General features: G+C 47.7%; 1 protein-coding gene across 1 annotated transcript in view; it reads right to left on the bottom strand.

The window, feature by feature from the left end:
- The window catches only part of PPCDC (phosphopantothenoylcysteine decarboxylase), a 357,482-nt gene that overhangs the window by 76,097 nt on the left and 267,010 nt on the right, over positions 1-14,375 (bottom strand). The gene's annotated exons all lie outside the window — the stretch shown is intronic.

The raw sequence follows: 14,375 nt of genomic DNA, 5'->3' as shown, positions 1-14,375 counted from the left end.
GACAGAAGATCGGAGATGATATTCAGAGAGGCAAGAACACAGACCCAAGGGAAGACAGACATAGGAGGACGAGAAAGAAGAGTTGCAAACAGAGACAGAGACACACGGAGAGAGAGATTGAAATGAGAGATCAAGGCCTGGAGAGAAAAAAGACTTGGAAAGATAAGATAGGTAAGGGAGCATAATGAAGCAAGAAAGAGGCAAGAAATAGGGACAAATTACGCAAAGGAGCAGGGAGAGAAAGAGAGAGAGAGAAAGAGAGACAGAGAGAGAGAGAGAGGCTTAGAAAGAGAGAGACTCAGAAAAAGGAATGAAAGAGACAGTGATGTGCAGAGATGAACACCGAGAGAGTAGAGGCCAGAGTAAATGTTTAAAAACCCAGAGCTTTGGAGGGTTGAGAGAGACCCACTTGGAGAGATGGGCTGGGAGTGAAGACAAGCTTTTATTGTGATTGGTGTTTACGTAGTAAACCTCCATGGGATCTCTACAGCCAGGGCCACTCTGTCCTGCCAGCCAATTGCTCCTTCCCCCCCTCCCACCATACCTCCCACCCTCCACCCCCCACCCACAGCATCCTAGGCCTGGAAGGGAGCCTCAGTGGGTGGGAGACACTGCAGGGATTCTTTGCCTAGAATAAGGGCTCATTGTCTGGCTCCAGCCTGCCAGGATTGGTGCCTCACTCCCACAGCTGGCATGAAAAGGGAGTGGGAGTGAAAAAAGGCAGACAAGAACTAGTGTGGCAGAGGGGGAAAGGAGGGAGAGAGACTCGGTGCCTGGGAAGGGCTGAGCAGGAAGCATAATCCCACCACCAGACCAACCAGGAAGGAAGGGTCCTGGGTGAATCACTTGAGGTCAGGAGTTCGAGACCCACCTGGCCAACATGGTGAAACTTCGTCTCTACTAAAAATATAGAAATAGCCAGGCATGGTGGCGTGCATCTCTAATCCCAGCTACTCAGGAGGCTGAGGCATGAGAATCGCTTGAACCCAAGAGGTGGAGGTTGCAGTGAGCCGAGATCATGCCACTGCACTCCAGCCTAGGCAACAGACCAAGACTTCCTCTCAAAAAATTAAATAAATAAATAAATTATTTAAAGGTGCTAGCTCAAACTGTGTGGCAGGCACTGGAGACATGCCTTTGTTGTAGTGGAGGGCAGGAGTGAGAAAGCCTGTGCCAAACCATGCAGTAACACATTTCAAGCTTCTTTGCAGATGTGGAGAATGTCACATCTGCTCATATGCCGTTACTCAAAGCAAGTCACATGGGTAAGCCCAAAACTAATTCATGGGGGCCAGGGAGGTATGCTACCCATACAGGATGCCAGATAAGTCAAATGGCAAATGGTGAGGACATTTAATCCCAATGCAGAGGAAGCAAGTAACTGGGAGCAGGAACCCAGTCAATCAATGTCCCACAGGGCCAGCTCCAGGCTGCTTATCTTCCCCTGCCTAGCTATACCTGAAAGAGGCATGTCTATCCAAGAGTCTCTGGAGAATATTTATGTTACATGCCAGTAAACAAATGAAAAGAATAGAAGTATTTACTGAACTTTTAATGTCTGAGTAAGATGCTAAACTGCATGGCCATCCTAAGAAATAAGTACTATTATCCCTATTCTATAGATGAGACAAGTGAAAATCAGAGAGGTAAAGTGATCTGCCCAAGGAAATTGAACAGATAGATCTAAGAAATAATAGAACCACTATCTTTAGGCTGGATTTCCCCAGAGGCAGACACTGAGATAAGGATGTTCATACAAATAGTCCATTTGAGAGATGATTCCATGGAGCACTAGTAGGAGGCGGCGGGGGGGTGAAACAAAGAAATGAAGAAAATCGGCTGGGCGCAGTGGCTCATGCCTGTAATACCAACACTTTGGGAGGCCGAGGCAGGGGGATCACGAGGTCAGGAGATCAAGATCATCCTGGCTAACATGGTGAAACCCCGTCTCTACTAAAACCACAAAAAAATTAGCCAGGTGTGGTGGCGTGCACCTGTAGTCCCAGCTACTCGGGAGGCTGAGGTAGGAGAATGGCGTGAAGCCAGGAGGCGGAGCTTGCAGTGAGCCGAGATCACGCCACTGCACTCCAGCCTGGGTGACAGAGAGAGATTCCGTCTCAAAAAAAAAAAAAGAAAGAAAAGAAAAGAAACGAAATGAAGAAAAGCAGTATAGGGTGCAATAATTAGCAGGTTACCACTGTGGACAAATGGGGTTTGATTGTATTGGGCATCTCTGGGAGAGTGAAGAAGACAATGTACTCATCCCACTGAAGGAGTGATGATACTAACGGTTTCTTCATTACATGAGAGCTGTTCCTGGCATCTCCAGCCTGCCAGTGTGCCTTTTGAGCAGAGAGCACCCTCAGGCAGAAAATCCCAGGGGCTTGCAGTAAAAAACACATCAGGAATGGCTAAGGGGGTATGAGAAGGGCACTATGTCGTGACAATCTACTACAGCCAGGACCTAAACCCATCAGCCTGGCTCCTGAGCGACATTATGTCACCTCCATGATAATCTTGTTAATCACGTTATTATCCATGCTGTTAGTCCTGTGGAAGTTTACAATATGGAGTATTTTTTCTTAAGAAAGAGCCTCCCCTGGCTGGGCGCAGTGACTCAGGCCTGTAATCCCAACACTTTGGGAGGCCGAGGCAGGTGGACCACCTGAGGTCAGGAGTTCAAGACCAGCCTGGCCAACATGGTGAAACCCCATATCTACTAAAGATACAAAAATTAGCTGGGCGTGGTGGCAGGCGCCTGTAATCCCAGCTACTTGGGAGACTGAAGCTGGGAAATCGCTTGAACCCGGGAAGCGGAGGTTGCAGTGAACCGAGATTGCACCATTGCACTCCAGCCTGGGGGACAAGAGTGAGACTTTGTCTCAAAAAAAAAAAAAAAAAAAAAAAAGTTTTTTAAAGTAGCTGGACATAGTGGCATGCTCCTATAGTCTTGGTTACTTGAAAGGCTGAGGTGGAAGGACCACATTAAGCCTGAGATGTTGAGGCTACAGTAAGTCATGTTCTTACACCACTGCACTCCAGCCTGGGCGACAGAATGAGACCCTGTCTAAAAAAAAAAAAAGAAAAAGAAAAGAAAAGAAAAAGAAAGAAAGAAGAGAAAGAAGAAAGAAACTCCTGCTTCCCCCAGTCTCCCCCGTCATGCTCCTGGTTTTGCGAGATGCCACCTCCCTGACACTTGGCATGTATTCCTGATTGCACAGAACAAGCACACAGGGACACACATTCTTGCTACAGAGCCATAGAAATGTCAGATCAGCTCATCCAGCAGTGAGCAACTGTGAGGCTCAGAGAGCTCACCCTAGACCTTCCTGAACAGTGCTTCTCCTCCTTACACTGCTCCACACCTCCCTGTCCCTGTGTTTGTCCCTTCTCGCCCAAACAGACTGGAAGCTCCCCGAGACAATCCACAGACTGCAAGAAGATATTTGCAAATCATATATATGAAAAGAGACTTGCACCCAGAATATATGAAGAATTCTTATAACTGGATAATAAAAAGACAAATAACCCACTTAAAAATGTACAAAAGATCTGAAAAGAAATTTATCCAAAGAAGATTTACAAATGGCCAATAAGCACGTGAAAACATGTTCTACATTATTAGTCATCAGGGGAATGCAAATCAAAACCACAATGTGATACCACTCTATATCTACTAGGATTACCATAATTTAAAAGATAGGTAATAATAAATATTGGCAGGGATGTAGGGAAATCAGAACTTTCATACACTGCTGGTAGTAAGATAGTGCAGCCACTTGGGCAAACAGTTTGGCAGTTCCTAAAAAATTTAAACAATATATATTTTTTTGAGACGGAGTCTCGCTCTGTCGCCCAAACTGGAGTGCAGTGTGGCAATCTAGGCTTACTGCAACGTCGGCCTCCCGAGTTCACGCCTTTCTCCTGCCTCAGCCTCCAGAGTAGGTGGGACTACAGGCGCTGGCCACCACGCCGAGCTAATGTTTTGTATTTTTAGTAGAGATGGGGTTTCACCGTGTTAGCCAGGATGGTCTCGATCTCCTGACCTCGTGATCTGCCCCCCTCGGCCTCCCAAAGTGCTGGGATTACAGGCGTGAGCCACCACGCCCGGCCAAAATTTAAATATTTTTAAACGAGTTATCATTTGACCCCGCAATTCTACTCCTAGGTATATACCCAAGGGAATTGAAAACATATTCACAAAATGGCCAAGAATATTTATTGCGTTGCATTCATAGTAGCTAAAAACTGGAAACAACCATCAACAAGAGAATGGATAGACAAATCATTGCATATTCATACAATGAATATATAACTTAACAATTAAAATGAATAAACTGGGCCGGGCGCGGTGGCTCATGCCTGTAATCCTAACACTTTGGGAGGCCGAGATGGGCGGATCACGAGCTCGGGAGATTGAGACCACCCTGGTTAACACAGTGAAACCCCGTCTCTATTAAAAATACAAAAAAAAATTAGCTGGGCGTGGTGGTGGGCGCCTGTAGCCCCAACTACTCGGGAGGCTGAGGCCGAGAATGGCGTGAACCCGGGAGGCAGAGTTTGCAGTGAGCCGAGATGGCGCTACTGCACTCCAGCCTGGGCGTCAGAGTGAGACTCGTCTCAAAAAAAAAAAAAATTTTTTTAAATGAATAAACTGCTGATACAACACGTGAATAAATCTCAAAAACATTATGTTGAGCAAAATAAGCCAAACCAAAAAAATACAAACTACATGATTACACTTATATAAAGTTCAAGAACAGGAAAATTAATGTGATGGAAGTCAGAATAGTGGTTGCTGGTTGAGGAGGTGTGTAGATTGAATGGATAGGGGCAAAAATAAAATTTGTGGGGAGAAGGGGGTGATAGAAATATTCTAGATCTTGGCCAGGTGCGGTGGCTCACGCCTGTAATTCCAATGCTGTGGGAGGCCGAGGCAGGCAGATTGCTTGAGGCTAGGAGTTGGAGACCAGCCTGGCTAACATGGTGAAACCCCATCTCTACTGAAAAAAACAAAAATTAGGCCGGGCTCAGTGGCTCACGCCTGTAATCCCAGCACTTTGGGAGGCCAAGGCGGGCGGATCACGAGGTCAGGAGATCGAGTGAAACCCCGTCTCTACTAAAAATACAAAAAATTAGCCGGGCGCGGTGGCGGGCGCCTGTAGTCCCAGCTACTCTGGAGGCTGAGTCAGGAGAATGGTGTGAACCACAGAGGCAGAGCTTGCAGTGAACGGAGATCGCGCCACTGTACTCCAGCCTGGGTGACAGAGTGAGGCTCCGTCCCCCCCAAAAAAAAAAGAAAAGAAAAAGAAAATGCAAAAATTAGCCGGGTGTGGTGACATGCGCCTGTACTCCCAGCTACTTGGGAGACTGAGACGAGAGGACCACTTGAACCTGGGAGGCAGAGGTTGCAGTGAGCTGAGATCATGCCACTGCATTCCAGCCTGGGTGACAAAACGAGATTCTGTCTAAAAAATAATAATAATAAAATCTAGATCTTGTTTAGGGTGATAGTTACAAGTGTATAAAATTATCAGAACTCGGCGGGGCATGGTGGCTCATGCCTGTAATCCCAGGACTTTGGGAGGCCCAGGCAGGTGGATCACCTGAGGGCAGGAGTTTCAGACCAGCTTGACTGACATGGAGAAACCCTATCTCTGCTAAAAATACAAAAATTCGCTGGCTGTGGTGGCAGGCACCTGCAAGCCCAGCTACTTGGGAGACTGAGGCAAGAGAATTGTTCAAACCCAGGAGGCAGAGGTTGTGGTGAGCCAAGGTTGTGCCATTGCACTCCAGCCTAGGCGACAGAGCAAGCCTCCGTTTCAAAAAAAAAAAAAAAAAAATCAGAACTCATCAAACTGAAAAGTTAAGATAGACGCAATTTATTATATGTAAACTAGAACTCAGTTAAAATACTGTCATTTTTAAAAGTCAGGGAGAAGCTACTCCGGAGGCTGAGGCAGGAGAATGGCGTAAACCCAGGAGGCGGAGCTTGCAGTGAGCTGAGATCCGGCCACTGCAGTCCAGCCCGGGCTACAGAGCAAGACTCCGTCTCAAAAAAAAAAAAAAGTCGGGGAGAGGCCAAGCAATGTGGCTCATGCCTGAAACCCGAGCACTTTGGGAGGTTGAGGCAAGCAGATCACTTAAGCCCAAGAATTCAAGACCAGCCTGGGCAACATGGTGAAACCCCATCTCTACAAAGAAAAAACAAAAAAAATCATTCTGGCATGGTGGCATATGCCGGTAGTCCCAGCTACTGAGAAGGTGAGGTGGGAGGATCGCTCGGGCCCAAGCAGTCAAGGCTGCAGTGAGCTGTGATGATGCCACTGCACTTCAGCCTGGATGACAGAATGAGACCCTGTCTCAAAAAATATATGTGTGTATGTGTGTGTGTGTGTGTATGTGTGTGTGTATATATATATACACACACATATATATATATATGGATCCCTGGGGCAGCGTGAGTCTAAGGAATAAGGACCCCACCTTCTACCCCTTGTGATATATCTAAAAAGAGACTTTCATTTAGAATATATGAAGAATTCTTACAACTCAATAATGAAATGACAAATAATCCACTTAAAAATGCACAAAGGATCTGAATAGAAATTTCTCCAAAGATTTACAAACGGCCACCCTTCACTGCTTCCCTTCCAACAGCAGGGCCTCCAACAGACCACTTGGGGGCACCCACACCCACAGAGCCAGTTCTCCACCAGCTAGGTGGCTCTGTCCACAACTGGAAGTGCTGGGGGCTAGGCAGCCTGTTGGCCTGCACACAAGTCAATTTCATTGCCACCTCTTGCACCTTAGCCAGGAGTTCTTAACATGGAATTCAGAACACTGCCCACTTCTCACTGGTTGAGTTAAAGCAGAAGTAGTGAGCTGGGCTCAGTGGCTCACACCTGTAATCCCAGGACTTTGGGAGGCCTAGGCGGGCAGATCACTTGAGCCCAGGAGTTTGAGACCAGCCTGGGCAACAGGGCAAAACCCCATCCCTACTAAAAATACAAAAATTAGCTGGGTGTGATGGTGCATACTTGTAGTCCCAGCTACTCGGGAGGCTGGAGGGAGAGGATCACTTGAGCCGGGGAGGTCAATGGTGCAGTGAGCCATGATCATGCCACTGCACTCAAGCCTGGGCAACAGAGTAAGACCCTGTCTCAAAAACAAAACAAAACAAAACCACAGGAACAGTGCGGCCAGGAATGCCCATCCAAATCTGCTCCAATTAACTGCCCAGAAAGAAAAAATGCCCTCCACAAGTCCCAGCTTGGGCCTGGCCCTGGTGAGCACTAACCGCAGGCACTGACCAAGCCCCTGGATACCAAATCCATAGGACACATTCCAGTCCTCGCCCACCTGACCACTTGGATACAATGCAAAGCCAGTATTGCTTCTATTTCTGCTGTTTCTCTTCCTTCTGACATCCTCTGCCTTGGCAACCTGCCCCTTCCCAAGTCCTCAGCTACCTCCATGGTGCTGAGTGTTCCCAAAGCCCTGTCTCTGGTCTGGATTCTCTTCTGCACTCTAGCCCCATCCCAAACCAGAACCCTAGGTCTTTTCCCTATAACTGTCCCTCCTCCTTTGGCCTTGCCCCCAAAGATGGCCCTATCATCAGTAATAAGACATGGGTATATCATGTACTTCCTGATAGGATTCACTGATCTGTGTAATATTTGTATATTTGTGCATAAAATGCGTAACCTCAATTTTTTTTTTTTTTTTTGACAGAGTCTCACTTTGTCATCAGACTGGACTGCAGTGGCATAATCTCAGCTCACTGCAACCTCCACCTCCTGAGTTCAAGTGATTCTCCTGCCTCAGCCTCCCAAGTAGCTGGGATTACAGGAGCCCTCACCACCATGCCTGGCTAATTTTTGTATTTTTAGTAGAGACGGGGTTTCACCATGTTGGCCAGTTGGTCTCGAACTCCTGACCTCAAGTGATCCGCCCACCTCGGCCTCCCACAGTGTTGGAATTAAAGGCGTGAGCCACCATGCCCGCCCAACTTTAGTCTAATCATGAGAAAACATCAGACAAACTCCAGTGGAGGGACATTCTACGAAATAACGGATCAGTGCTCTTCAAAAACAACTGCATCAGCCCTCAATCACCCATGCCAGATTCCTGAAAGTTGAGTCCTTTCAATCCCGCTTCCCCATATCTTTGGAATCAATTTTCCTTTTTTCCCTCTCCACATCCACTACCCTATTTCATCATCTCTCACCTATGTTACTGCAGTATCTTCCCAAAGGTATCACATCCTCCAGTCTTTCCCTACCTGATACCCACCAAAGCCATTCTCCTCCAAGCAGCCACGGGGATCTTAATCATGTCACTCCCTACTCAGGCCCCTCCTAAGGCTCCCCACAGCTCCTGAGGACACACACCCTCTCCCTGGCTTTACTCTCAGCCCTCTTGGCCTCAGCCACAGCCACTTCTCCAGCCTTGTCTTTTGCACACTCTGCCCGACATGCAGTCCAGTCACCCAGAACTGCCTGCAGATCTATGTAATCAGATTCTCTTTCACCTCCTTGCTTTTGCTCACGTGGTTCCTTCTGCCTAGAACACCCTCTCTTCCCATCACCTGACTCCCATCTTTGTCCCTTAGTCCAGAAATGTTTACTCTTCTTAGGTCTAGGGTTCAGAAAAACCCTTTCCAGTACAGGTTGCTCTTTCTCCACTCTCCAGGTGCTCCAGGAGGAGCACCCCATGGCCACTCTCCTCAGGCACATCATAACCTGTTGTGGGGTTTTTTCGGTTTTGTTTTTGGTTTGTTTTTGTTTTTGTTTTTGAGATGGAACCTCGCTCGGTTGCCCAGACTGGAGTGCAGTGATGCGATCTTGGCTCACTGTAGCTTCTGCCTCCTGGGTTCAAGTGAATCTCATGCCTCAGTCTCCCAAGTAGATGGAATTACAGGCATGCACTACCACACCTGGCTAATTTTTGTGTTAATAGTAGAGACAGGGTTTTGCCATGTTGACCAGGCTTGTCTTGGACTCCTGACCTTAGGTGATCCACCTGCCTCAGTTCCCAAAGTGCTGGGATTATAGGCATGAGCCACTGCACCCGGCCTGCCTCCCATTGTTTCTGACAACGGCTGGGCCTTTGCTCATGTTTTTCCTTTGGCTGGCTGATTCCTACTCATCCTTTGAGTGCCTACATAAATCTCACTTGCTTTGAACACCTCCCTACCTCTACTTGGTCTCAGTTCCTTTCCTTCCTGCCACCCAGTGCTGTATTGTTACCTCAGTTCCTGACTCCCCATGAGACTGTGAGCTCAGGGGCAGAAGGGAGGGTCAGCCCCACCATGAATGGTATTGCTCACCATCACCCCAATGCCAGTCTCAGGGAAAGGAGTCCTTGGCAGAGTGACGTGTTCGTAAATATTTACCAACCAGCTCTTCAGGGAAAAATGTACGCGTGTGTGTGTATTTACATATATATGTGTATATATATATGTGCGTATATATATAATGTGCAAATATATTTACTATAAATTTTACTGTACAAAGGATGCTTAACACAGACCTTACACATAATATGCAACGCCTTTTATTGTAAATTCCATATAACCAATTGATTCTCACAGAATGCTGTCGTTTTTTGCAGAACTCAAGATTGCAGTTGATGAATGACTATAGGTATTTCACAAAACTATAACTCAGTGGGCCAGGTGCGGTGGCTCATGAGTATCTTCCCAAAGGCATCACATCCTCCAGTCTTTCCAAGCACTATGGGAGGCCGAGGCAGGCGGATCATGAGATCAGGAGTTCAAGACCAGCCTGGCCAACATGGTGAAACCCCATCTCTACTAAAAATACAAAAAAAAAAATTAGCCGGGCGTGGTGGTGCACACCTGTAGTCCCAGCTACTCAGGAAGCTGAGGCAGGAGAATCACATGAACCCAGGATGTGGAGGTTTCAGTGAGCTGAGATTGCGCCACTGAACTCCAACCTGGGTGACAGAGCAAGACTCTGTCTCAAAAAAAAACAAAAACAAAAAAAACAACTCAGTAACTCAAGCTCTGTATCTGTAGTGTTGGCTAATTTCCATGGTGTATATATTTCCACCGCAGCTGATTTTGAGTTAATAACATGATGCCACTGAATGCAGAGTTGGGCAGAGATGCACCATAGCACATCATTATATAGTATTTCCACCATACAGATGCGAGAAGCAGAAATAACTCCAAAAGCGTGAATAGTAGTAAGATGTAGGAAAGTTATTAGAAAGCAATGAGCTTTGAATATTCATTACCTTTGTTTTAATATGCTTAACTTAATTGTAAGTTTATGTACTTTTTTTTTTTTTTGAGACAGGGTCTCACTTTGTTACCCAAGCTGGAGAGCAGTGATGTGATCTCAGTTCACTGCAACCTCTGCCTCCCAGGCTAAAGTGATCCTCCCACCTCAACCTCCTGAGTAGGTGGGATTACAGTGCCCACCACCACATTCAGCTAATGTTGTTTTGTTTTGTTTTGTTTTGCTTTTGTTCTTGTTGTTGTAGAGGCGGGGTTTCACCATGTTGCCCAGGCTGGTCTCAAACTCGTAGGCTCAAGCGATCTGCTTGCTTTCACCTCTTAAACTGCCAGAATTACAAGCATGAACCACTGCACCTGGCCTTTATAATTACATTTTAATAATGGCAAAGTGTAACAATCAGCCCACAAAATTGAAAATTTAACAATTGGTTTTCCTGAGCCAATATGAGCTTACTTCTAGCACACTACTGCTTGGACACCTGCCCCCAATTTTCTCTCCAAGCCCAATCTTGCTGCCATTCTAGAAGACTTCTGAGTTCATAGGATGACTCACCCAATACCCGGGGTTTGTGATTCCTCCTCAACTCCGGTGACCTCTGTCTCTCCTTCAGTCACCCACCTACTCCTCTAGCCTCACCAGAGGTTTTGTCATCACCAAAAACTGTTTCACCCACTGAATCACACTTTCCTCTCTTGCTTCTGGACTACAGCCTCCTCTTATTCCAGCCCTCTCAATACCCCCATGCACGTACTTCCACCTTGAAGAACACCGCTCCCCAACCCCTCACTTAGTCTCTGTTTATGGTTGACATCTTCCTGATGCCTGGAACGTCCCTCCTCCCTGCCTTTCTTCTACTGGACCGACACTCGAGCCTTTCACCCAGGTATATAGTAATTACACAATAGAGCAATTCACAGTTGTTGTTATTTCAGTGGAAGCTTTTTTATTTGATGCAATTGCAACAAGAAGTTGGTCAATTAAACAAAAAAAATTAAGCTTAAAAGGATCATTAAAAATGATATGTGAGTCTGAGATGGGCGGATCATGAGGTCAGAAGATGGAGACCATCCTGGCTAACACAGTGAAACCCTGTCTCTACTAAAAATACAAAAAATTAGCCGGGCGTGGTGGCAGGTGCCTGTAATCCCAGCTACTTGGGAGGCTGAAGCAGGAGAATGGCGTGAACCTGGAAGGCGGAGCTTGCAGTGAGCAGAGATCAAGCCACTCACTCCAGCCTGGGCAACAGAGCGAGACTTCATATCAAAAAAAAAAAAAAAAAAGTGGGCTAGTCCGAGTGCAGTGGTGTTTACCATTGATTACAACTAGTTACAGATTTCTTTGTTTCCTTCTCCACTCCCACTGACTCACTTGACTGGCCAAAAAAAGTGATTCGTATTTGTATATTTCGCTTTAACATAAAACATTTAAATATACACTAACTTGCCAATCTTTTGATGTAATGTCAAGGCTTTTTCTTTGAGTATGGGTTTGCTGATTGGAATTCCATTTTTTTTTTTTTTTTGAGAGGGTCTCCCTCTGTTGCCCCAGGCTGGAGCAGCAGGGCCGTGGCTCACTGGAGCCTGGAACTCCCAGGCTCAAGCAATCCTCTTGAGAGGTGACAATATGCTAGCAGCCCTGGCTCTGGGCGCCTCCTCGGCCTCGGCGTCCACTCTGGCGGCGCTTGAGGAGCCTTTCAGCCCGCCAAGGCACTGTGGGAGCCCCTCTCTGGGCTGGCTGAGGCCGGAGCCGGCTCCCTCCGCTGGCGGGGAGGTGTGGAGGGAGAGACGCAGGCAGAAAGCGGCGCTGCACGCGGCGCTCTCGGGCCAGCGCGAGTTCCGGGTAGGCGCGGGCTTCGCGGGCCCCCGGACTTGGAGCCGGCGGCCGGCGGCCCAAGGCAGTGAGGGGCTTAGCACCTGGGCCAGCAGCTGCAGAGGCTGTGCCAGGTCCCCCAGCCGTGCTGGCCCGCCTGCACCACGCTCGAATTCTCGCCGGGCTTCAGCTGCCTCCCTGCGGAGCAGGACTCGAGCTTCTCCCCATCCCCACCCCCCGGCCGCCCGCCCTGGGCTCTTGCGCCACCTGAGCCTCCCCGACGAGCGCCGCCCCCTGTTCCTTGGCGCCCGGTCCCATTGACCGCCCAGGGGCTTAGGAGTGTGGGCGCACTGCAGGTGGAGCTGGCAGGCAGCTCCCCCGGCAGCCCCAGTGGGAGATCCGCTAGGTGAAACCAGCTGGGCTCCTGAGTCTAGCAGGGACTTGGAGAGCCTTTATGTCTAGCTAAGGGATTGAAAATACACCAATCAGTACTCTGTGTCTAGGGCAAGGTTTGTAAATACACCAATCAGTACTCTGTGTCTAGCTCAGGGTTTCTAAATACACCAATCAGTACTCTGTATCTAGTTAACCTAGTGGGGACTTGGAGAACTTTTCTGTCCCGCACTGTGTCTAGCTAAAGGATTGTAAAGGCAGCAATCAGCACTCTGTGTCTAGCTCAGGGATTGTAAATGCACCAATCAGCACTCTGTCAAAATGGACCAATCAGTTCTCTGTAAAATGGACCAATCAGCAGGATGTGAGTGGGGTCAGATAAGGGAATAAAAGCAGGTTGCCCCGAGCCAGCAGTGGCCATGTGCTTGGGTCTGCTTGGGTCTGTTTCCACCCTAGGGAAGCTTCCTACTTTTGCTCTTTGCAATAAATCTTACTGCTGCTCACTCTTTGGGTTCATGCTGCCTTTATGAGCTGTAACACTCACTGCAAAGATCTGCAGCTTCACTCCGTGAGGCTAGCAAGACCACGAACCCAGAAGAAACTCTAAACACGTTTGAACATCTGAAGGAACAGACTGCAGACACACCATCTTTAAGAACTGTAACATCATGAGGGTCCATGGCTTCATTCTTGAAGTCAACAAGACCAAGAACCCACCAATTCTGGACACACTCCCACCTCAGCACCCTCAGTAGCTGAGCCTAGGGGTGCTGCCACCATGCCTGACCAAGTTTTTATTTTTTGTAGAGATGGGGTCTCACCCCAGGGTCTTGAACTACTGGGCTCAAGCAATTCTACTGCCTAGGCCTCACAAAGTGCTGACATTACAGACATGAGCCACTGCGCCTGTCTTTTTTTTTTTTTTTTTTTTTTTTTTTTTTTTTCCGAGATGGAGTGTTGCTCCTGTTGCCCAGGCTAGAGTGCAATGGCACGGTCTCGGCTCACTGCACTCTCCACCTCCCAGGTTCAAGCAGTTCTCCTGCTTCAACCTCCTAAGTAGCTGGGATTACAGGCATACGACACTATGCCCGGGTAATTTTGTATTTTTAGTATCGACAGGGTTTCTCCATGTTGGTCAGGCTGGTTTTGAACTCCTGACCTCAGGTGATCCACCCACCTCGGTCTCCCAAAGTGCTGGGATTACAAGTGTGAGCCACCGCACCCAGCCCTTTTTTTTTTTTTTTTTCCTTGAGATGGAGTCTCGTTCTGTCACCCAAGCTGAAGTACAGTTGTGCAATCATAGCTCACTGCAGCCTCAAACTCCTAGGTTCAAGTAATCCCCCTGCCTCAGCTTCCTGGCATATTTCTTTTCTTGCATAACAATACCCATGACAAATTGTCTAGATTTCCACATCCTATAAAGTGCCTAAATGCTTTAGGATTCTTGCAAAGCAAGATTGAGAATGGGCTTGAAGAACACCATTTCCCAGTCCTCAAATGGTCTTTTTATCAGCTTCCTCCTGATCCCTGTAACATCCCTCCACCTTGCCTTCCTTTTCCTTCTACTCCATCTAGGCTCAAGATCCAGTGTGAGTGCAGCATCGGGTTTCTATAGCGTTTCCCTAACCTTTTCCAGTAGTCTCTCCAAACCAAACAGCTACTTTGTAAGTTTTTGTTTTGTTTTATTTTATTTTATTTTCTGAGATGGAGTCTCGCTCTGTGCCCAGGCTGGAGTGCAGTGGTGTGATCTCGGCTCAGTGCACCCTCCACCTCCTAAGTTCAAGCGATTCTTCTGCCTCAGCCTCCTGAGTAGATGGGATTACAGGCATATGCCACCACACCCAGCTAATTTTTGTTTTTTGTTTGTTTGTTTGAGACGGAGTCTCACTCTGTCGCCCAGGCTGG

The sequence above is a fragment of the Chlorocebus sabaeus genome, chromosome 26, assembly GCF_047675955.1.
Source record: "Chlorocebus sabaeus isolate Y175 chromosome 26, mChlSab1.0.hap1, whole genome shotgun sequence".
NCBI classification, from domain to species: domain Eukaryota; kingdom Metazoa; phylum Chordata; class Mammalia; order Primates; family Cercopithecidae; genus Chlorocebus; species Chlorocebus sabaeus.
This window is presented reverse-complemented; position numbering and strand designations above follow the sequence as displayed.